Below are 25158 nucleotides of genomic sequence, written 5' to 3'. Positions count from 1 at the left end.
CTGCCTCCTAGCCTACTGCACATTTAGGCCTGTAACTGTAACCCCTGTCTCCCTGCACTTACCCAGAGGCGCACTGCCTCCCTGCACTTACTCAGAGCCATGCTGCCCTGATCGCACCCCCCCCATCCTCTCCCTTCTACTTCCCCCCTCTCCTTCCCCCTGCACTTCTAGTTGTCGCACTTGCATGATCCAAATGACACAAGGCCTGGTAGGATTGTTTGTCTTGTCCTCCCTATGTTTTTCGTCCCTTGTCTTGTGGTGCTTAGAAACACTTGTGTACAGGCGTGTAATAAATGCCATATCATATCATATCAGACCACAGATCTTCACTCCAGCCTCTCGCAAAGTGCACTTCTGGACATAGAACGATTTTCCAGCATCTCTGCTACCTGCTCCAAAACGTCCCCCATATCCCCCAATGGGCCGACGTCCTACTGGGGGCAGTAGTTGTAGCTGGCTGTCCCACTCCCGCCACAGCACCTTAACCTGCTGCATGGCTCTGCAGACACTGTAATAATAAGCCCCTGGCACCATGGTAAGGTTCCCTGTCTTTATTCATAGAAGTCCATGCTTCATAGATCCAGTACATGAGATGTGCACTTCATACAACCACTGGCCGTGCCCAGACCACTTGTCCCGCCCTTCAAACCCCCACATTCCACCTGCATGACATCACACTCTCTAACATTCCACAATCTCCACACAGAACAATGATATCAAGCTAACTCGCATGCAAGTTAACACACGCTCACCTCTAATAAGACTCAGCCATGCTTTGTATTGCAAAATAGACACTGCGATCTGTCAAAGAAAAACATTGTACCTTAAAACACTTTCGTCTACATGCACACAGATAGTGCTCTATGCCAAACTATGCCTCACCAACGTAACTGCTGCTCGAGCAGCAAAGAAAGAGCGAGCTGGAGATGAGGGGAAGCCAGTTATGTATTGGGATTGGTTGGGTGGGCTAGGCGTTAAGAACAGCCTCATTGGTCACTTAAAGTGAACTACAGTTTTACCCTTTTTCGTTGGGAAATGCATTTTTAGATTGGGCTATTAGGTGTCGCTTGATAGGAAGAAATGGCCGAGGGACACAGTCTGTAGGTGTTATTTGGTCATGTGTCCACCCACTCACTGTGCATTGTCATGCTAATCCCTATGGCATTTCACACCCAGTTCCTGCCCCTCCATGACCAAATCACTTCCTCATGGGAACTCTTTGAGCTTACTTTAATCAAGCTTTACCATCAAACTTTGCACTTGAAGTGCCTGCCAGTGTTTTTTTCAAAGCAGTCTTCTGAGAGTTAATGACTTAATTAGAGCTCTAAACCCGCTGCTGGTGTAGTAGAAATGTCAACCAGGTCTGCCTCCAGCCACTTGATTTATAAGCACTCTGTGTGTCCTTCCCTGAAGTCCTGTTAAAAACAAGTATTGTCAAAGCCAATAGTTTTGGCGTGTGCACAAGTATTAGGCATTTGCCAGGCACTGCTATTAGATGCGTAGGTCCTCACATCATTTTGCACCTGCTGTCATCAATGGCCAGTTCAATCAACTAGGGCAGTGCCAGGCAGGTGCATTTCCCATGCCTACCAAAAACCCAAACTGTTGGCATTGCCAATGCTTGTTTTGTCATTGATGGCCGCTCGAGGCATCTAGCCAAAGGAGATTTAGTGTTTTTAAATGTAATGTTTGAACGGTTCATTCCACCAGGTTTGAGCTTTTCTTGGGATTCCGTCGATACAATATAGGCCACAGAGACATCTGGTAGAAATAATCTTCGAGCTGTCACATGTGGCATATTATCCCATTTGCATTTTCTTTCCTGTATGTTGATGCCAGACTAGTTTGCCTCGTGACAATTCTGACAAATCAAGCACGGAAATGTAGCAGGTTTGGGAGTACTCAAAAAATGTTGGCATTGTATGGAGGGGACATTTCCCGGTACTCTCAGCGTTTGCCATGTATTGCATCTGTTCACCAGGTAGTCTCATCTTTTGTTTGCTAATGCCATTATGTGGCACCGTACTCACATCATTTGGCATACTTTGGCCTCGTATGGACAGGTATCATACGATGTTCCATCTACTGGCATCATAGGTCGAGGTACTCTCCTTATTTGCCAGGGTATTTGATATAATCTAAGACTCCTTCTCCATAAGACTAAGACCAGAAGGTATGTGGTTTACATGTAGGTTTATTCTCTTAGTTATTAAGTAGAGAAAGCACTGGGACATCCATCTAGCCCAGCAGCTTAGGTCCAACTGCCACCAGTAGAACCCTGCCCACCAAATATACATCAACATTCCACCAGGGTCCCAGTGACATCACCACACCAACACTCCACCTAGAATGTTAGTGACATCACCACTATCACAACACTCATATCCATAATCAATCACAGAACAGACTATGACATATGTCCCTCTCTTCAACCAACACCACACTCACAGCCATAATCACTCACAGCACAGATTATGACATATATGTCCCTCTCTTCAACCAACCCAACACTCATGGCCATAATAATGACCAGCACATAATATGACATATACCCCTCTCTTCAATAACACCAAACTATACCCATTATGGAAACCCACCATAGTGTAAATTACCAGAAAAGTTATAGCTCAGAAACCATTTTTTTTTTCTTACTCCCCCTGAGCCCAAACCACTACACCCCAAGATCTAACCCAGATCTTAATTGGAAAACCGACAACTAACTCAACCACAAGCTCTCCCCAGAACCTGAGCCCACTCAGCTACAAACCCGCTAAATAAACCCCGACATGGAAGAACCAACACTCCGCTATCAACCAGCTGAATAACAACAATAACAGCACCTCACTGTCCCTAAAACAACCAGACAGCACCTCAGTGTCCCCCAAAACACCTCTTATACCTAAAACAACTGGGCAGCAGCACCTCCCTATGCCACCCCAAAATCACTCCCTAAAATGAATACAAACCACTCCTGCCTTTCCTAAAACCTCCAAAACATAAGCACCTCACTACCACTAAAAGTTTCCAGGCAGCACCTCACTACCCCTTAACACCACACTGAAACATCTCACTACCCCCTTAAAATCCAGGCAGCATCTCACAACCCTTAAAAACACCAAACAGAACCTCACTGCCCCCAAAAATGACCCATACAGCACCTCACTGCCCGCTGGACAGCACCTCACTGCCCCCAAAAATGACCCAGATAGCACCTAACTGCCCACTAGACAGCACCTTACTGCCCCTAAAACACTGGCAGCATGCACACATAACCAGGGAAAAGCACCTCACCGTCCCTAAATACACCAGACCGCCCCTAACAAGACCAGACAGCACCACACTGCCCCAAAAACAACCAAACACCTCACTACCCCTATAAAGACCAGACAGCACCAGACCGCCCCTAACACCAGACTGCACCTCACTGTCCCAACACCAAACAGCACCTGACTGTCCCAAAACACACCAGACCACAACCCGACAGCACCTCCATAAACCTAAAACCATCCCTACAAACACCAGACAGCACCTCACTGCCCCTACAAACTACCAGACGGCACCTCACCGTCCCAACACCAGGCAGCACCTCACTGCCCCTAAAACAACCAAACACCTCACCGTCCCTAAAATGACCAGACAGCACCTGACTGTCCCTAACAACACCAGACAGCACCTCACTGTCCCTAAAATGACCAGACAGCACCTCACTGTCCCAAACACACCACATAGCACCTGACTGTCCCTCAAACACCCAAAACACACCAGAACACAACCAGACAGCACCTGACTGTCCCTACACCAAACAGCACCTGACTGTCCCAAAACACACAAGAACACAACCCGACAGCACCTCCATGAATCTAAAACCATCCCTACAAACACCAGACAGCACCTCACTGCCCCTACAAACTACCAAACAACCCAACAACACCTCACCATCCCTAAATACACCAGAATATAACCAGACAGCACCACACTGCCCCAAAAACAACCAAACACCTCACTACCCCTACAAAGACCAGACAGCACCTCACTGCCCTTAAAAACACCAGACTGCACCTCACAGTCCCTAACAACACCAAACAGCACCTCACAGTTCCTAACACCAGACAGCTCCCCACTGCCCCTAAACACACCAGACTGCACCTCACAGTCCCTGACAGCACCTAACTACCTGATGGACAGCACCTCACTGCCCCCAAAATGACCCAGACAGCACCTGACTGTCCCTAGAAACACCAGGCAGCACCTCACTGTCCCTAGAACACCATATAGCATCCCCCTGCCCCTACAAACAACCAAACTCACTACCCCTACAAAGACCAGACAGCACCTCACTGTCCTTGACAGCACCTAACTACCTTTTAAATAACCAGGCAGCCCCTCACTACCACTTTAAATACCCAGGCGGTACCTCACTACCCCTTTAAAACCCTGAGTGGCACCTCACTACCACAAAAATGTCCAGGCAGCACCTCACTGCCCCTAAAACACCAGCATCATCCACACATAACCAGGGGATATGCCCCTACAAACAACAACCAAAAGACGTAATGGCGCCAAAATTCTTGCACCGTAGTGGCGCCAAAGTTCTTGCACCACCCCCAAAATGTCCATGAATTGCACACACAAAAGCAAATCCTGTGCACCCTAATCCCAGCATGTGCAAGAAGTGAAAGCACCTCACTGCCCCCAAAAATGACCATACAGCACCTCACTGCCCCTAAAGGTACTGGCATCATCCACATATAACCAAGGGTAATGCCCCTACAAACACGACAAACAAAACACAGCAGGACAACATGTAAAACCCACAGTAAGTAGTAACCAGATCAAGTCCATGGTGCTGAAAACCCTGCGCCAACCCCAACATGTCCCTGAAATGCAAAACCCAAAATGCATGGTGAGAAGTTGTAAATGCAAAAATGGATGCAAGTGACATGGCGCTAAAGTCCCTGCGCCATACCCCCACCCACATGTCCACTTCAGCCAACCTGCAAAGAAAACATTGCATAAACAGCGTTACAATGTCCCATGGACCCCACACCCTCGAGTCCAAGTGAAAACCCAAAAACATGTCCTAACAGCAGGCCACATACATAAACACAACATCAGTGCATAAATAACAGGCCATAAACTGCTAACATCAACCCAGGACCCAAACCCAAATTGTACTATACCCAGAGGCCACAACATAAACACAACAGCATACATTAAAACCGGGCTCACCAAACACCTACCTCTAGTTAGTGACTTGTCAGATCCTTCATCACGTTACTTATTCCCCACTGGTCCGGATCCAGCGCTCGCCTCTTGCCAGCCTTCTTGACTAATCACCCGCTAGTGGCTTCCACCGACTTTCAGCACACACATTGTAGATGCCCACAATTCCAGACACGAACACTGTGCTTCCCTGTATCTCCCGTAGGAAATCACTCCTTGCACCCGAGACATCCACGCCCGCCAATTGTGCCAAAAAGTCCCTCATTGAAGAGCACAAAACTCTTGCCAGTACACATATCCAACAGATTATCCGTTCCGGAACACTGCAGCTTCTGCATCCTGACCCAGTATCATCCAACACGGTCTCCTCGTAGACAAGGCGTGTCCCGAAACGTGCAGAAAACATCCTACACTTCCATAATCTCCTTTTCAACCGTCTACCCGGAACACCGCAGCACCAATCAGTATCATGAGCACTGCGTTCCAAAGACACACCGTGTTCAAGCTGAGGACATCGGCCCGCTCCTCCGTAATGCGGCATCATCATTGTTTCAGCAGGCACAGAAAACATCCTACACTTCCCTGATCTCCTTTTCAGCCGTCTACCCGGAAGACAGCAGCACCAATCAGTAGCGTAAGCTCTGCGTTCCAAAGACACGCCGCGTTCCAGCTGAGGACGCCGGCCCGCTCCTCCATAATGCAACGTCATCATTGTTTCAGCATGCACGGAAGAGTCCACACATCCGCAAACTTCTGCTGCTGGACCGCCTGCCCCCCGCAGCTCCTCACGGCCCTCTTCCTCATGTCCCCACCAACGTCATGCTCCCAACGGATGTTCCGAGCTCCCGACCCGCTGCATACCACGCACCACCCTAATGTCAACCTCTCCAGGACACGGGATGAGAGAGCCAACATACAGCCCTCAACCTCCGAGGAGACCGCCGCCCCCTCCGACACCTTTGCCGGACACCCAGACCGCTCCACCAGGGTCAGCAAAATGACACACCACACCGGGCAATGAGCCATCTCTGCACCTGCTCACTGCCCCAAACCAACGATATCAATGGTGCTGTCTTTCCGTTACCGCACTCAGCTACTGCAGGAACCACCGCAGCCTCTTCTGGCACCTCTGCTGAACCCTGTGAATAGCTCCTCAGGAGTCTGGGCGCCGACCGCCACTCAAGACAGTAGGCCACCTCAACCAGGCACACTCAACCCGGGCGCCACCTGGAATCTGGACTTTCCAGGCACTAGGCCACCTCAGCCCCGACGCCACCTGGACTCTGGACCTTCCGGGTCCTCGACCTGGACCACTGGATTGAACCCCACTGCACCGCCCGGCCTGCAGCTCCTTGTTGCTGGATGGATGTCTCCCTGGAAGGCAGCGCTCCTCATCTACTGCCCCTTCCCAGCAGGACCATCCTCGTCGCCAGTGATATAATCTAAGACTCCTTCTCCATAAGACTAAGACCAGAAGGTATGTGGTTTACATGTAGGTTTATTCTCTTAGTTATTAAGTAGAGAAAGCACTGGGACATCCATCTAGCCCAGCAGCTTAGGTCCAACTGCCACCAGTAGAACCCTGCCCACCAAACATACAAAAACATTCCACCAGAGTCCCAGTGACATCACCACACCAACACTCCACCTAGAATGTTAGTGACATCACCACTATCACAACACTCATAGCCATAATCAATCACAGCACAGACTATGACAGTATTCCTCTGTATATCCATGTCCCTAGGTGGTCGAGGTACTTTCCTCATTTACCAGGGTATTCCTTTGTATGTCCATGTCCCCAGGTGGTCGAGGTACTCTCCTCATTTGCCAGGGTATTCCTCTGTATATCCATGTTCCCAGGTCGTCGAGGTACTCTCCTCATTTGCCAGGGTATTCCTTTGTTTATCGAGGTACTATCCTTATTTGCCAGGGTATTCCGTTGTATATCCATGTCCCCATCTGGTCGAGGTACTCTCCTCATTTGCCAGGGTATTCCTTTGTACATACATGTCCCCTGGTGGTCGAGGTACTCTCCTCATTTGCCAGGGTATTCCTTGGTATATCCATGTCCCCAGGTGGTCGAGCTACTCGTCTCATTTACCAGGGTATTCCTTGGTATATCCATGTCCCCAGGTGGTCGAGGTACTCTCCTCATTTGCAAGGGTATTCCTTTGTATATCCATGTCCCCATGTGGTCGAGGTACTCTCCTCATTTTCCAGGGTATTCCTTTGTATATCCATGTCCCCAGGTGGTCGAGGTACTCTCCTCAGGTCCCCAGGTGGTCGAGGTAATCTCCTCATTTGCCAGGGTATTCCTTTGTATATCCATGTCCCCAGGTGTTTGAGGTACTCTCCTCATTTGCCAGGGCATTCCTTTGTATATTCATGTCCCCAGATGGTCGAGGTACTCTCCTTATTTGCCAGGGTATTCTTTTGTATATTTATGTACCCATACCATTTTCCCGGCTCTGACTGTCAAATGCCTGGGTACTCGCATTCTTTTTAAAATACTCCCAGAATCCCATCTATTACCACTGTTTCCCGATTATTGCCATAATTTGCATCAGTTTCTACGTGAAGGATAATTTTTCCAGAGACACAATTTTACAGATATTTTCAATTTGACACAACATTTCCCCGGGAAAAAGGTCCCACGCTCTTGAATCCCTAGTCCTTCTGAGATGGGAATTAAGGGTGCAGAGCTATATCTTCCTGAAAGAGAGTAGGGGTGCTGCTGTCATTCCCTACACTTTAAGCTGATTGGGTGGAGAAGTGTGTGGCACCTCAGTTCTTTCTCCTTTCGCCCTGTTGCACGGCCCCACTGCTAATGAAGAGGCTCAAGTTGCCAGCAGAATGCTCCACTCTTCTTCTCCCTTTGGTACCTTGACATTTGGGCGGGGGTGAGAGAGTTATGATGCAGTACTCCTTTGCTGCCAGCAGTTTGGTACCTCCCATAGTTGGTTGTGGCAGAAAAATAGATTGCCGGGAGTGGAGCTCCACTCCTCTTTCCTCAATTTCCCTCCTACTCTTTGGGAACCTTTCTATCTCCCGTTGTGCAAGTCCTGTCGTGATGCATGGCAGCAGTATGAAGGCCTGCTCTGATTGGCCAGCTCTGTGGAGCCCTGGCCCGAAGGACAGGAAGTTACTGCTTTATGGGATAGTGTTTCTGAGACAGCGAAAGACACACCTAAACAATATGCCAATTGTATGCATAGTTTACTGTGCCCACAGTCCCTACTTCTTTATGCATTCTTCCTGGTTCTGATGGTTGGATCAGTGTGGCATATATTTACACTTGTATTCACTGTTAGTTGTAGCAATTCACCCTGTGCTTAATTTGTAAGAAAATAAGTGCCAGGGCTCAAATATTTTCTAGCAGGCCTGTGACACGATGGGCGGGCTGTGCCCCACCCACTGTTGACACCACCCACCGCTGCTCCATACAGTGTACACATATTTGAGGTTTAAGCTGCAACTCCCATCAGTTCATTAAGGGTGATTGATGCACTGTGTGATTTACAGATATCAATCCATGTAACATATTAGTTGTGTTTTGAAATGTTATAAATGTTTAAGTCTTTCTTTGAAACACGTCATCATTAACATTATTCTCTGATCCTGTCGGTGGCAGGTAGAACATGTTAACCATGTATCCACCGAATATATGAGCAAACATGCTTTCCTCCTATGGTACATTGATGGACAAATGCAGGAACATTCATTACTAACCTGATGACCGTGTTTGTCAACCACTGTCGCAAGATCTTCCTGCACAGGTGGCCACTCATGACAAACACTTCTCTCCGATATGGGCCTTTTCACTGACCTTGCCCCTGTGTTGGGGCTACTGGCTACTGACTGGTCTGGTGTTGTCAGCCCACCCTGCCAGCTATTACAGTACAGAACTTGCAGCAATGTCATGCAGGGTGAGAGGAGCAGTTTGCAGGCGTGGACAGCATCAGTGCCCAGCATTGTCGCCTTCCAGCTCCCTGTTATTCGTGAAAATTGATAAATAGCCCTGCCCTGCCAACCTGGCTCATCAGGTATACGAATAAAAATGAGCCAGCCCATGCGTAGAGACCCTGGGCAGTGCACTCTGAGGTTGATTGCTATATCACTTGGACCGACTGACAGTTAATAACTGCCAGAGCTCAGAAATAAGGGCTGGGGCAGAGTCCTGGCAAGCCTCCCCAGACACATTAAGCACTGATTTCACCACTCTGCTGACAATCACTGAACCCACACTACCATTAGTCCCTGTTTCCTACAATGGGGGTCATTATGAGGTTGCCAGTAAGCTGCCGGTACAACAGACGGCTTACCGGCAGCCTCGGCTTACCGTTTCCACCACCAGATATCCTCGTATTACCGGCAGCGGAGTAACAGTAAGTTCCCATTCCCAGATGGGAACCACTGACGCACCGGCACTGTTGTTAATGGTGCTGGTGTGTCAGTGAATCATCTGCCGGGACGGGCCTGAACTAACGGCAGGTCAGGCCTGCGAGTAGTTCACTACCCTACCAGCAGACTCGTTGTGAGTCGGTCCGGTAACACTGTAGGACCAGCTCACTCATAATGAGGTCCAATGTTTGTTCCAAGGTGCCAATTTTACAGTGAATTATTCCACATCAATGTGATGTGCAAAAGTGAATGTCTTTTTCATAAATGTTGTACATGTACATTCAGGGACTAAGAAAAGGCCAATAAATGTGGTACTACTTATACTGCACATCTTTTTATATTACAGGATGGAAACCATTATCTGCGGCGGGATTATACTTTGTGATGGAAAACTTGAAGCAACTCATTATTTCACGATTACTCGTGATTGTATTTAATGCAGTTCACATGTGACATTTCCAATACGTCAAAGTAATGATCATCACTTCCTATAGGCTGGTTAAAGGGCTTTCCTAACACTGTTGTATTCAGCATGTTGAATTTTAACATGGCTGACACAGGTAAGTATCATGCACTGTTCGCAGTGAGCTCTAATGGTATAAATGACACGTTCCTCGTATGGTTATGTCAATATCTCATCAGGCCTTGTAACTCTGTTACTTCTATGTAATGGGAGTAGGACATGCTGCATGGTAATGTACATCTATATGGGTGTAGCACCCATGAAAATCATGTGCTTTGATGCTTTGAAGAGCTTGATGTTACAAGCATTGCCAAAGCCACCCGTTTTGGCTTTTGTACATCCTGGGACAGGCATTTGCCAGGCAGTGCCATAATGGTACAACCTGGCCATAAAATGGGGCAACTGGCAAATGGTGTAAGTACCTGGACATGTGATTTCAGTGCCTGGAAAATGCCTATCTAATACATATACACAAAAATGTTGGCTTTGCAAATTATGTTTTAGCATGACGTCAATCCAACAAACAGATGTGAGTACACACATTGCTTATACATCAAGTGGCTGATGACACACCTGAGTAAGACATTTGAATTAAACCAGGAATCCCTTCACAGCTGCAATTCAGTCATGACCTCCTCTGACAGTCCCTATATAGCATAACGGATGATACCACAAAGCTACCTTAAAGAGATCTCAGAAGGATGTGTTTTGGTGGAGAGGAGGAGCAGGTAGTGGATGGTATTAGCCATGTGGATTGGCATGGCCATGGGCAGTCAGTGCATGGGTAAATAACCCCAAACTACCCACAAGCTGTGTCCCTCCTCTGCCCTCCCTCGTAGCTGTACTCCAAAGCAATAGTTCTGGCTTATGGGAGTCGCTAATGCACCACCTTAAAACCAAAGCTAAAAGTACACAAGTCTAAAATAAATAAAGAGATATGAGGGGCATCCGGATTCAGAACTGTACATTCACTTTAAATCCATGAAGAGGTGTTTGGTGAATGCTCCTGACAGGCTGAACGTGATAGGTGACTGTTAAAATGGATGCTGCATCATCAGTAGAGAGTTAGGTAGCACAGTGCCGGATGTGAAGTTCATTAGCCAAGATAGACCTGCTTTATTCCTTTAAAAACCATGAGCTTGGGGATTTGCCAAAGGGTTCAAGGTGTAGTGTATGCGTATATTCCCCCAGATTTATTTATGTATTTATATTAAATAGGGCGGCAGTTAAGGTGATACCTATGAGCCATAGGAATTTTTTTAAATCTATTGCTAATAACTTTTCACTTGGAGGACGGATTTGGTATTTACCAAACTACTTGTGGTGGCCCTCTGGGTGGATATGAATCGCTCAGTGGGGGAGCCCTACGCCATGGATGATAGCTTAAAGGACGTTTGAGCGCAATCGGCGCGGTGTACAACGGGAGGCCTAGGCTGCACAGTGAAGTTGGCCTGTAGAGAACCTGGAGAGCTCCTGCTTGATCCTCGGCCCCTGCACAGCTCTCCGCTGTGGGAGGCAGAAGAGCTTGCACTTGGGGCCTGCTCACAGCAGAGGACCACCTTGTTTGCTGCTGGGTGTGGTGTCACGTGACCCTGCGTGCGCAGGCACGTGACACGGGAAAAAGGGAAATAAAGTAATCACCGGAACTGACGACAGGCGGTCCGGGTTTAAGCACGAAGGCCGCGAGTCGCGTGTTTTGTTACGCGCTGCTGCTCCCGCGCTGCGCACTGAAATCGCCCGCCCCCGCGCATCGGCAGGGGCGGTAGCAAACCCCTGGAGCCCAGATACACATCATCACACTGGCGACGAAGGGAGCCACGAACCCGACACGGAGCTGTGCACCGACGCCCACATCAAAGGAATGAAAAAAAAAATATAAAACAACCGGCAGCCAAGAACAACGCTGCGATTGAGGTGGTTGAAGCCCCACCTTCTGATCTAGACAGGGGCTCCCACACACAGCTGCAACAAATCCACCTGATACTCCGGGAGGAATCCAGCAGCCCTGACCAGGTACTGCGCAGCAGCATACAAGCACCCTAGGCCCACGCTCCAACACTAAGAAGAACGCCTACAAATTAACATGTCGAGCCCAAGCACCAGCCCTGGGAGGGCCGGCACGAGTCCTTCTTCCAGGAGGAGCATCTCCTACGAACACCCCGACCCGACACAGACATCATTTATGCCGCCATTCGACCCTTTCACCTCTGGCGCCGCCATCAGATGGGAAATCTGGCTCCAACAATTCGAGATGCACCTCGAAGCCAGAGACATCACCGTGCCTAAGAAAATGCGCACTTTCCTCCTACTTAACATTGGAGCTGCGGCCCTGCGCCTCTTTAATGCAACACCCAACCACGGTAGCGCAGACAATTATGACGCAGCGAGATCTGCACTCACAAACATGTTCAAGCCCGACCTCAACCCGGACTACGAACGCTTCCACTTTTGCATGTCGAGGCAGCGAGAGAAAGAGACAGTTGACAAGTTTCACGCCCGCCTTCGTGAAATGGCTGTAGGCTGTGAGTTCCCAGACGAGGAATTCGCCATCCGTCTCCAAATCATTAACGGAATATCCTCTGAGAAACTGAGACGGGCTATACTTTCAGAACGTAACATACGCCTCTCACGGATCCTTGAAATGGCGCGCCTCCGTGAACAAACGGAAGACCAGGTAGCAGTCATGGAAGCAGCAATCCAGAAACTACCACTAGACAGCCCCGGACCTACGGAAGATGTAGCAGCCATTTCCAGGCGCCAGAACACTCGCACGAGACAAGATTGGAAGCCCCACCCACCACAAGGGCGGGACAGAAGCTGCAAATGGTGCGGAGGCCCATGGCACAAAGGCGAATCCTGCCCCGCATGGGGTTCCACGTGCAGGAAATGCAATCGCCTTAACCATTTTGCCGCGGTCTGTCTAAACCCACCGGACAAAGACTCTACTCCGCACCAGACACAAGAACGCCGGAAAAAGTTTGCGCCCAGAGAAACCTCACACCTCCAGACACGAAAAGGAAAAGCCAGAGCCGTCGATGAGGCCCAAAGGTCTCCGGACTCGAGCGACAGCGGCGATAGCGACAGCAGCATGTCCCCCGAAAGAGGAGACAAAAGCAGACGGAAAAAAGGAGGCAGACGGATACACCGAATACATCTCATATCTGCAGTTGAACCACATCGGTCACGGCAGAGGAAAAGACCGTCGTGCACCGTCCTCTCCAATGGAGAACCACTGAAGGTGGTCATCGACACCGGCGCAACAGTGAACGTCATGCCGGTGGCTGCATTCAACAAACTTCACCCAAAGCCCGATCTCCAACAAAAAAGAGTCAGGCTATACGCCTACGGTTGCAAGAAACCCCTCCCCATGCGAGGGTCATTCAAATCTAACTTTGCCCACGAGAACACCAACTGCCGCGCACGCATATATGTGGTGGACGCCGGCTGCGAGACGCTACTGAGCTGCAGGACAGCAGAGAAGCTGAAACTAATTCACTTCGCGTTCAGCCTCCAACAAGACGAACTCAACAGCCTACTAAAACGACACAGTAAACTATTCCAGGGCATCGGGTGCCTCAAGGGGAGGACCATCAAACTCCACATAGACACCACAATTGAACCGAAAGCAGTTCGGCACAGACGGATCCCGTTCCACCTACGAGATGCGGTAGAAAAGGAACTGACCAAGCTTGTAGAAGAAGGGATCATTGAGAAAACATCTGAACATCTGGACCAACCCCGTGGGTCTCACCCATGGTCGTGGCGCAAAAACCCAAACAGCCGAATGCAGTAAGAATTTGCATCGATATGAGGCTTCCCAACGTCGCGATCGGGAGAGAACGCTACGTAACCCCCACGATCGACGAACTCATCGTAGACCTCACCGGAGCAACCGTCTTCAGCAAACTCGACCTCAGATCGGGCTATCACCAGCTACGTCTATCGAAAGAATCGAGGTACATCACTACCTTCTCATCTCACCTCGGCCTGATGAGATACAAACGGCTACATTTTGGAATATCCTCTGCGGCAGGAGTGTTCCAACATGAAATCCGCAAAGTTATCGCAGGATTAGAAGGGACCACCAACATCAGCGATGACATCCTCGTATATGCCCCAAATAAAGAGGAACACCACCAACGCCTAGCAGCAGTCCTGAAAAGGCTTGAAGATGCAGGCCTGACACTCAACGCAGAGAAGTGTGAATTCAACAGGAGTGAGCTATGCTTCTTTGGCTACATATTCAGCACGGAAGGAGTATCCCCCGACCCGTCAAAAGTGCGAGACATCAAGGACTCCAAAGCACCACAATCAGCCTCCGAGGTGAGGAGCTTCATGGGGATGGCTACCTACTGCGCACGTTTTATCCCCGACCTCGCAAGCGTCGCAAGTCCACTCAGAGAATTAACAAAGATAGACCAGAAGTGGGAATGGACCGCAGCTCACCAACAAGCGTTCCAACACATCAAGGACACTCTATCTACCTCCACCACCATGGCATTCTTCGACATAGGAAAACAGACCGAGCTTCTCGTGGATGCCAGCCCTTGTGGCCTAGGAGCAGTGTTAACCCAAACAGACAACGAAGGCAGAGTGTCCCCCATAGCATTTGCCAGCAGAGCCCTCACAAAACCCGAACAAAACTATGCGCACATTGAAAAGGAAGCTCTGGCCATTTTGTGGGGATGCCGACACTTCAAAGTCTACCTGCTAGGGAAGCAAGCTAAAGTATTTACGGACCACAAACCACTAATCCCGATCTTCCGAGGCTCAGCCCCCCACCCACCTGCACGCATAGAAAAATGGATGCTGCAGCTACAACCGTACAACATTGAGGTGGAGTACCGCCCAGGATCGGACAACCCAGCAGACTACCTGTCTCGTCACCCAAGGCAAGCTACTGACAGTGAGCAGCACCATGCGAAAGAGACCGATGAGCATGTTTGTCAGGTAGTGGCCTGCGCAAGACCGAGAGCCCTGACTCTACAAGAAGTCGTGCATGAGACAGAAGAAGATACCGTCTTACAACACACGGCGGCAGCCATCCAGTCTGGCAATTGGAAAAACTATCTCACGTCAATTGCCCACCGCACAACACCAGCCCAAACCAAGCTCAGAGCATTGTTTGGGATCAGGCACGAACTCTCAATAGCTCCAGAAGGAGTGCTGCTGAAGGGGCACCGCATCATATTGCCCGAGTCCCTAGAGGAAAGGGCTCTCCGATTAGCACACAGCGGACACCAAGGAATCGTGAAGTCAACAGCCTACCTCAAGTCCAGGATGTGGATGCCAAACATGCAGCAAAGAGTAATAGAGCTAGTCGAATCCTGCGCGGCCTGCCAAGCATCCAGGAGGCCCGAACACCCTGAACCAATCAGCAGTACCCCAAGGAGCTGCACACGCTGGGACGCGGTCAGCATGGACCACTGCACCATCGCGGGAGAAGGGTATCTGCTCGTGGTCATCGACGAGTTTAGTAGGTATCCAGAAGTCGAACATGTAACCTCGACCAACGCCGCAACCACCATCCTCACACTGGAGAAGATGTTCGCCACCCACGGAATCCCGAGGAAAGTGAAGAGCGACAACGGGCCCTCCTTCACCAGTCAAGAACTACGAGACTACTTCAAGGAAGTGAACGTCAAGCACCAGCGAATCACCCCGAGATGGCCCCAAGCAAACGGAGACACAGAAAGATTCATGGGATCACTTAACAAGGTCATCAGGATCGCCAAAGAACAAAGACACTCATGGCTGACGGCCGTGTACCGGTTTCTGAGGACACACAGACAGACCCCGCACTCGGCCACCGGGATCAGCCCAGCCGCCCTCATGTTCGGGGTACCTATACAGGCGGAACTCCCTGTACACCCCCACTGGACAGCCCCAGAACCTGACATCCCCGCGATAGACGCCAGGCGGCTAAGGAGAAACGAACAGGAGAGCATCGCCAGGCGAGCCTGCCACCGAGAACTAACCCCAGGGGACACTGTCATTGTCAAGAACCGGGCACCGCCCAAGAAAATGTCCCTGAATTTTGAAACACGACCGTGGACAGTCAGTACAACAAACCACAGCATGTTCACCGCCACCCGAGGGGGAGAAACCGTGACACGCAACGTGTCACACTTCAGGAAAGTGCCTCCGGAGATGTGGGAAGAACCATCAACACCCCCAAAGGAAGACGGAAGAAGAACACCGCAGACTCCTCGAGGACCGGCACCAAGGGAGAGTCTAGCCACACCAGGAGATGCAGGCGGATCACACTCACCCAATGGGGAAACCGAAGCAGAGATCACAGAAGAAGACAGGCCTACAGAAAGAAACACCCGCTATCGCCTGAGAGAAAGGCCCAAACCGTCATGCCGCCTCCAAGGATACATAGTAGACGGAATCTACAGGCGAACGCCCAAGCCAAGATGAACCCCGAGAAGGACACGAATGGAAGCAGAGACAGTTAAGTTGCATGTTACTCTGCCAGTCAAAACTGTTTACAAGACCCCGCGTTAATTACCATGTTATTAAGTGTAATGCATAAACATCTCCAAGTTGGGGAGGAATGTGGTGTCACGTGACCCTGCGTGCGCAGGCACGTGACACGGGAAAAAGGGAAATAAAGGAATCACCGGAACTGACGACAGGCGGTCCGGGTTTAAGCACGAAGGCCGCGAGTCGCGTGTTTTGTTACGCGCTGCTGCTCCCGCGCTGCGCACTGAAATCGCCCGCCCCCACGCATCGGCAGGGGCGGTAGCAAACCCCTGGAGCCCAGATACACATCATCACACTGGGCTCTGTGCAGGAGTGTGGTGCCCTGGGGCAGAGGGAAAGGCCCTAAGGATTGATGTATCGTGGCTCCAGAAAGAGGTGGGCACACACTCTGAGGCTAGAGTAAGTGTCAGCCCCCAGAGCACAGTATAACAGCACCTCCCCCCATTGAGATGCAGCGAACGAGGTAAGCAGTGCCTCCACGAGAGTAGTACTGTGCCGGGCCTCGGGAGTGCTATTTTGTTATTAACGTGCCTGAGGACCACACTGACAAATGCTTGTGAGATGCCCACATGATTAGCTGCATCTGGAGCACCTACAAATTGGCTGGGATTATCCCAGTGCTGTACTGCGTGGGGCTGCAGGAAGACTAAGTGCAGCTGGAGAGGTACCACTGCTACTGGACATATGTGGGGGAATCTGGTGACTACTCCTGAGTCCTGTCTGGGGACTGCTTTTGAATTGGTGGATCAGGCCCTGTCTGGCTGTGACTTTGGCCTTTCCACGACGATCTACAGTGGCACTACCCATCCCATGGCTGTCCCCATCTATGCGTAAAATTAAGTCTGCAAAAGCCTAGGAGAAGCCACTAGCCACTATTAAGGAGATGCTTCAGCAACCGAAGGTGGCTCCTAACCCAACGGCGGCAGAGGAGGAGGAAGCCCAGCCAGCCATGAAAGGTGATATCCTGCGTCTATTCCAGTCTATCCAGAAGGAAATGGTGATGTCGATGTAGGAACTAAATAGCTCCTTTCAAGAACTATCCCACGATGAGCGACGGAATGAGGCCATAATGGGAGAGCTAAAATCAGCCTTCTGTGATCAGGCAAACTCGCATGAGCAGTTGGAGCAGAGCTTGGCAGCGCTGGACACAGAAAACCAATCCCTCAGAAATAATGTCCTGATCAGGGGGGGTTCCAAGGGATATTAAGTACCAATACCTGGAAGAGTCTATCCGGGGGTTGTTCCGGGAAATACTTGGAGGTGGTGCGGATGCTGATCTCACACTCGACAGAACACACAGGGTGTTTTCCAACTTCCAAACAAGGCAGAACCTCCTCCCGGATGTTTTGACAAGGGTCCATTTCTTTAAGACTAAAGACCTTATTTTTCCTGTTTGGAAAGTTTCTAGGAAGACATTTGTGTCTCAGTAACCGGTGTGCGTGTCATGCACGTTCTTTCCTGAATATCTGAATAAGAATGTTCTCGAAAATATAGGGTATCCCGACAAAACATCCCCACCAAAAATATCGCTGTGCATATGGTCGTTTGTCTCGCCATAGATGATATTTTTGGGGGGGATAATTTGTGGGAGCGCACATTTTAAAATAATGCAGGTGTTGTGGGTGTGTCGCCCACAGGGTCCATGGGTCAATATCGCTTCAAAAATATGGCAATATTTTTTTATCGCAATATTTTTGCTGGGATGTTAACACATGGAGCCAAATATAGCGTTTCAACGCATCAACTTAATCCCGCGGCAGTAAGTGAATCATGCACCGAGAAGTATGCGTGCTCGCCTGCTCCTCGCCTCCAAGTGCACCGTAAATCCCATGAGTCAACAGGTGCAGTAACTCGCTTTCACAGGCTTGTTCTAGGAAACAGGTGCTGTACACTTCCATGAGGCAAAGGGCTGGGGGCTGCGGCCGTTGCGCAGTCTAGAGTTTGTGTGTATAAAGAGACGCTCATCTTTGCCACACCCTGTCTGTGAAGTTAACGGGCTGGAACTGATCCGTTGTGCACCAGGTCAAGTATGTGCCAATTAAGACATCTTACAGTCTCTTACCTGCTCGCAGCCATGAGTTGTTCTTTAGAGACATCCACTTACCTTTTGCAAGTTTCTAACGCCGCTTTGTTGGACCTGCAAGAGAATAACAGATATTCAGGAGAATTGCCAGAAGGAAAATGATCTAGAAGTATTCATGAACACTGTCTTTGCAGATACAGCAGCTAGTTTCATCCATCAACCTACCATCATTCCATCAAAGAGATGTACTCCTTCAATGATCTCACTTCGGTAAAATTGTTTCCTGGTCCTGTGGGGAGAGTTAATTAAAAGTATTCAGAACCAGTCATTACTTCAATTACACATGTTCTCATTATTCACTCTGTAATTCACAGAGATACCTCACAACTCAGAGGCAAGGTACATCACAACCACATCACCATACCAGCGCAGTTCCACAAACCCAAAAATCCGATCTCTTTGGCTATAAGGACGGGTGCGCACCATAAAACAGCACACGCGTTTGCTCCTTCAGAGGTGTGGATGCTAACACGTTCGACACCACAGGGCCCCGAGGAAGCAGGTAGGCCATCGTCCGTTACCACAGAACACCAGTTACGCATTACATAATGCGGCTGCTTTCAATCGACATGGAGAAAGCATTTGATCGCGTCGTCTGGACATATTTGTCCAAGGTTTTAGAAGGGTGGGGATTCGGCCTTAGGTTTTTCAAGTTGGTGCTTGCCAATTTTGTGCTCCTGTCCACTAGGATCAAGGTGAACAGAGTCCTTTCGGACCCTGTAGGTTTGCACAGAGCCACTCGTCAATGGTGCTCACTGTCCCCACTCCTGTCTATGGAACCACTGGACTGTCTGGTGTTTTCATCGGGGGATATCCGAGGGTTGGCTATAGCGGGCTACCAACATAAACTGTCGCTATACGCAGGAGACCTTCTTTTTATATGCCGGTTTCTAGGGTTACATTGCCCAACATTGTGTTGTTACTGGAAAGATTCCATGAGGTCTCTGGCTTTAGGATTAACTTCACAAAATCTACAATACTTAATATACCAGACTCACCGGAGACAGTGAGATATTTAAAGTCGACCTTCCCCTTCTCATGGGCTTTGCGGTCCTTGAAATAGTTGGGAGTACACCGTTCTGTTTACTGCCAATATTCTGCCACTTTTTGCAAAGGCCAAGCCAAGACCTGGCATGGTGGGGAGACTCAGAAATGTCCTGACTGGGGAGAATAACGGTGGTCAAGATGACCCTGATACTGCGTATACGATATGCCTTTCAGGCTTTATCAATCTAGATCCCCAAGGCGGTGCTGAAAGACTTGCAGTCGCATGTATTTAGATTAATTTGGTCCAAGAAATCACTGAGGGTGGCTAGCCACATATTAATGGCAGCCAAGGGCGTGGGAGGGTTGGCGGTGCCTGATATGGAAAGCTACCAGTACGCAACCCAATTGGCACCCATCCTGGAAAGCCAGGAAAATGCACACTCTCCCAAACATTGGATAGCTATTGAACAGGATGCCTTGAGAACCCCCTTACATCATAGGTGTTGGTGCTTCCCAGGGACACAGACACGGGATGAGTGGGGACTTCCCGCGTCAGAGGCTGCATTGGAGTATTAGAATAAAGCGGCACACAAATACGCCACCACTACCTTCCCCTCGCCTATGACAGACCTTTGGAACACTGCAGAGTTCCCTGCAGGGATGGACACGGGGCCGGTTACACAGAGGAAGGAGGGAGGGCTCTACAGACTGGGCCAGATGAATATGGCTAATCACCCCCTCAAATTTGAACAGTGCAGGCAGGCCTACATGGTTGAAGAAGTGAATAGATTTGAATATTTACAGCTCCGACACTGGGTATCCCTGACGAACATAGCAGCTATGGGGAGGCGGGAGACAACCCACTTTGAGACCTATTTATAGGGGACCCTCCTACGGGTAGACTTGCGTCCCTTTATAGGGTCTTGAACACCACTAGGTTTAAACCCCCCACAGGTATATGGCTAGGTTTGAAGAGGACTTCGGGAGGCCTGTAGATGACTTGACTTGGTAAAACATCTGGATGAGGGCAAGCAAGACATCCCAGGCAGTGCAGCGCAGGGAAAAAAGCTTTAAGTTACTATGTCGCTGGTACCTCACATCAGAGCGATTGCATAGAATTAATCCGGCGCTGTCCCCTTGATGCTAGAGATGTGGAACATCTCTGGGCTCCTTTTCTCACATGTGGTGGAGTTGTCCTCAAATCCAGGAATTCTGGTGCACAGGGACTGCTCAAATCAGAGAAATGTGTGGTTTTGTACTGGAAATGGACCCCTTAGGGCTGCTCTTGGGGAATGAAGATTATAGGCTGACTGCCAGAAGCTCTAGACTGATAACGTATTTTCTGCTTGCGGCGAGTCTAGTGATAGCTGGGCATTGGAAATCACAGATAGTGCCCGACATGAAGGAGTGGTGGATCATGTCCAAGATTGATGGGACATTGAGGGGTGAAACGGCCCAATTCCTAGCTGACTGGGGCCCATTGATAATTTTTGTAAATGATCATGACAACCCCAACATTCAACATAAGCCGCACGAGATGTCATCTTTCTCTTTGATATAATCTATACAGCGAGTGTCTTGAACTGTACCGGGAAATGCACAACACACTGGACTTTACATCTGTTTTTCTGTTTACTATGGCTGATTTTGGATATGTATTATTTATGTTTTCTTTTCTTTTGGTTTCTGGAAAACTTGTTCAACAGTTTCTTAACCATAGAATTGTACCAGAGGACATTTCAAGATTATTACTGTGTGCAATGTGAGCGTGAGACCTTAGTGCCCTTTCTTCTGCATGGGGATATGTATTGTTGTCATTGGTTGTGGTGGACTGTGGAATATGTTTCAATAAACTTTAAATGACAAAAAAAAAATGAAGGCAAAAACACCTTTTTTCTGCTTACTTCCATTCATTTTCCCACAGAGCAAACGTCAACATTTGCTAATGCCGAAGTGCAAAAACTGCTGTGCGAATTTGGACCAAACAAGAAACAACTTTAGCATGAAGAGTTGACTTAATTTCCAGGACAGGTTTGGCGTAAATCTGTCTAGTAGTCTTATGTGATGGGAAAGTGGGTGCTCCCTGCTACCCCAAAAAACTGCTATATCTCCCGTGGTGTTTTGAAGCACAGAGGCTTTTCAGAAATGGAAACCCCGCATTTTATTTTCACTCGTTGCGATCGATTACCAGGGAAATACCAGGGGAAAGCGCAAACAAAAAGTGCTCAAAAAGCTATTTGGAGGAGGAAAAAGGATGCAATTGCATGTGGCAAAAGGTGGGGGGACGGCGAAAGAGGATACCACATAAAATTGGAGAGTTGAGGGTGGTTTGCGGAGCCAGTTACAGTTTGAATGTTTTTGGATTTACCGAGTTATACTGGGGGAATCTTGCAAGATTCTTGCGGAAATAATGTAAGACGCGCTCGGTAAAGAAAATGTGTCCCACAAACCTAAGAGTGAAAGGGTAATGGGAGAGGGCTAGGGTGGGAAAAAGCAGGGGCAGTGGGGGGACCATGGAAAGAGGAGGGGGAACTTGGTGAGTGCCTGCGAGGACTGTGAAGAGTTTTTGTTTTGAGAACGTTACTAGGGGAACCCACAGGAATCGGAAGAGAGTGAAAAAGAAAAGGAACTTTTACACCCACAGTGATCACATCTACTAGGCAGGGGCTAATGGGTCTTTGCACAACTGGCCATGGACATGACTATTCCCCAAAGTAACGTTTTGGTGCAAATGTACAGGAGCCACGGCTGAAGGCCATGGCTAGTGGACCCGGAAGAAACCTATTGTGCAACATGTATATTGGCCATGGATGAAGGCTATAGCTAGTGGGCTCCATAGAAACCTATAGATGCAACATGTATAGTGGCCACGGCTGAAGGCCATAGCTAGTGGGCCCCAAAGAAACCTATTGGTGCAACATGTTTGGCCATGACCACTGGCTATGGCCAAAGGCTATGGCTAGTGGGCCCTGTGAGAAAGCAGGAGGTGTCTCATCCACTAGTCCCCGGGGATCTGTCATCCAGGTGGTCAGGACACGGCCATCGCTTTTGGATCCAGTTCCTGGGGATGGACCAGTGCGGGAGGATCACCTGGGTGAGGGGTATTCGGGGAGTGGGACACAGGATGGTGAGACTCAGTATCCCCTTCCCTGTAACACCTTTACTCCAACCTACCAGGTAGGATATTTAGGAACTCTACACCCTGGTACCCTTTTACAACATAAACACGTTCACATGGACAGCCTGCTATGAAAGAAAAGAGACTAACACCTGACCCGTATACCTGATGTGTCCCAATACAATGGTCAGGTGAGGTCCATCACACAGACCTGACTTCGATTAAACTTCCCTACACGGATAAAAGGCGGAGCACGAGAGCACACTCTGAGAGAGGCCAAGCATACAAGGAAACAACAGATTCGAGATGGCAGCTGAGCGAGACAGGAAAGACAGCAAAACAGAAGAGGATCGCAAGGAGGGAAGTTCCCTTGACCTTTTCAACAAAGAACTGTTACTTTACGGAAACAGTTACTTTACGTCCAGCATCTCCAAGGCCACCAACCTTCAGTGCCATGAGACCAGCCTCAGGTCCCAAGAGTCATGTCAGTCCAGCGTGTTGCTAATACATCCACACAGACAATGGGACCATGTCCAGCTGCCGCTGCTGCAGCGATTGCACCTGCAGTGTGAGAAGTTCCTTAGTATAAGTATGCTGCAGGTGTCCGTAATCCTCAGCAGCATCTCAATGCACAACCTCAAGTAACGATGCAGCAGAATGCTGTTCATCTACAAGGTCACGAGCCGTTGACTGCCTCCATGTTGGCATCTGCACCTCCACAAGAACAAAAACAAATGTTAGGTGAAAGACTGCTCCCTCTGATTCAAAATATGCTTCCAACTTTGGCCAGGAAAATTACTGGAATGTTGTTGGAGATCGACAACTCTGAGCTTCTTCACATGCTTGAAATCTCCAGAGTCTCTTCGTTCCAAGGTCGATGAAGCCGTAGCAGTATTGCAAGCACACCAGACTAAGGAAGCAGCACAAAACAAGTTAACAATGCCACTGGTGTTCCAAGTGTTTAGCATAAAAAAGGCAGATGTTGATCGAATTGCGCTTCACTGGAAGAAACAAAATCTAAACATGGAAAAATTCTTAAATATTGCAAAAACATTACAAAATACAATGCAAAATGGAAAGGAAACTTTAAAGCTTACGTATAGAGCCAAATGCCAGGTCCAGCAAAACTTCCTGCTAGTCCTAGATCGCATTGATAAAAATAAAAAAAATATAGTAAAATATAAGAACAAAATTAACGTTTTTTAAACCCGGGGAAAGACATTTTCAGCTCAGTACGAGAAGTATTCCTTTATTTAATTTTTTTATTCTTTGCTGTGGAAAAGCTTAGAATATCGTCACTGTCTTCAGTGTGTGTTAGCTGAGCAAAGAAACATAATTTGGATTATAAAATTCTTGCTTTAATAAAAATTAAACACAAAAAAATATACAACACTGCAATAAAACATTTGAAATTCTGTGGAAAAACCTTTTGTTAAAGAGAGTTAAGGTGATCAGATTTAATGCAACAAAACCCTTCAAATTCAGCACTCGTATTTGAAGCAAGGGCACCGTAACTTTGCTTCTCCTATTGGGCAACGTTTGACCACAATGACGATATCACTGATGACATCACTGATGCCCTGACAACAGGGGACCCAATATTAAGTTGGACTTGCTTCAAATGCGAGTGCTTAATCTAACACAACAAAACCCTTGAAATTCAGCAGATGTGGGAAGTCATGACCAGCTTAACTCAGCGCTCTCCCGTTGATGTCCCCCATAATGCTATGTCCCTATAATGCCAATATGTCATTGTGAACCCCTTCTCTTATAACATGTATGAGCTTGTGGGCTTTGCAATGAGAACGCGCTGAATTAAGCTGGTCATGACTTCCCACATCCGCTGAATTTCAAGGTTTTGTTGTGTTAAATCTGTGCAACTTAACTGCACTTTTATAAGGTTTTTTCAGTGAATTGCAAGGGTTTTGTTATACCATAGTTTTTTTGGGCAGTGTCCACTGTACATATTCCCCCAATATGTTTCTTTTGGACCCATTAGGTGGCCACTGCCTTAAGCCGCGGCCACTATACATGTATTTCGGGCCCACTGGCCACTACCGAGACACTACTCATGGCAAACAATTACTTTATGACCAAACATCGATTTCCCCCATCTTTCTAACTCCTTATTCCTGTGATAATTTCACAGTACTCATTTCCAAAACTAGAAATTCCTGCGGCAGTGTAGCGGTTCACAGATTCCCGCAATAGTGGCAACATTTCTCAGAATTAACAAGTCTTCCATGTCATCACAGGCACTCAACATTTGTCTCCCTTCTTTTTTCCAGGTCCCCTCACTCCACTCAATTGCTTTTCCCCTCCCGAACCCTCTCCCATTACCCCTTATCACTCCTTGCTTCGTGTGACACACATTGTTTTCTGAGCGTGTCC

The 25158-nt window shown here is 48.6% G+C and overlaps 1 pseudogene; it reads left to right on the top strand.

The window, feature by feature from the left end:
- The first annotated feature begins 17462 nt into the window (after window positions 1–17462).
- LOC138498346 (polyadenylate-binding protein 1 pseudogene) lies at window positions 17463–23732 on the top strand (annotated as a pseudogene).
- The last annotated feature ends 1426 nt before the right edge of the window (window positions 23733–25158 follow it).

The sequence above is a fragment of the Ambystoma mexicanum genome, chromosome 5q (genome assembly GCF_040938575.1).
Source record: "Ambystoma mexicanum isolate Mex_15411 chromosome 5q, UKY_AmexF1_1, whole genome shotgun sequence".
NCBI lineage: Eukaryota > Metazoa > Chordata > Amphibia > Caudata > Ambystomatidae > Ambystoma > Ambystoma mexicanum.
The sequence above is the reverse complement of the archived record's forward strand: the minus strand, read 5'-3'. Positions and strand labels throughout refer to the sequence as shown.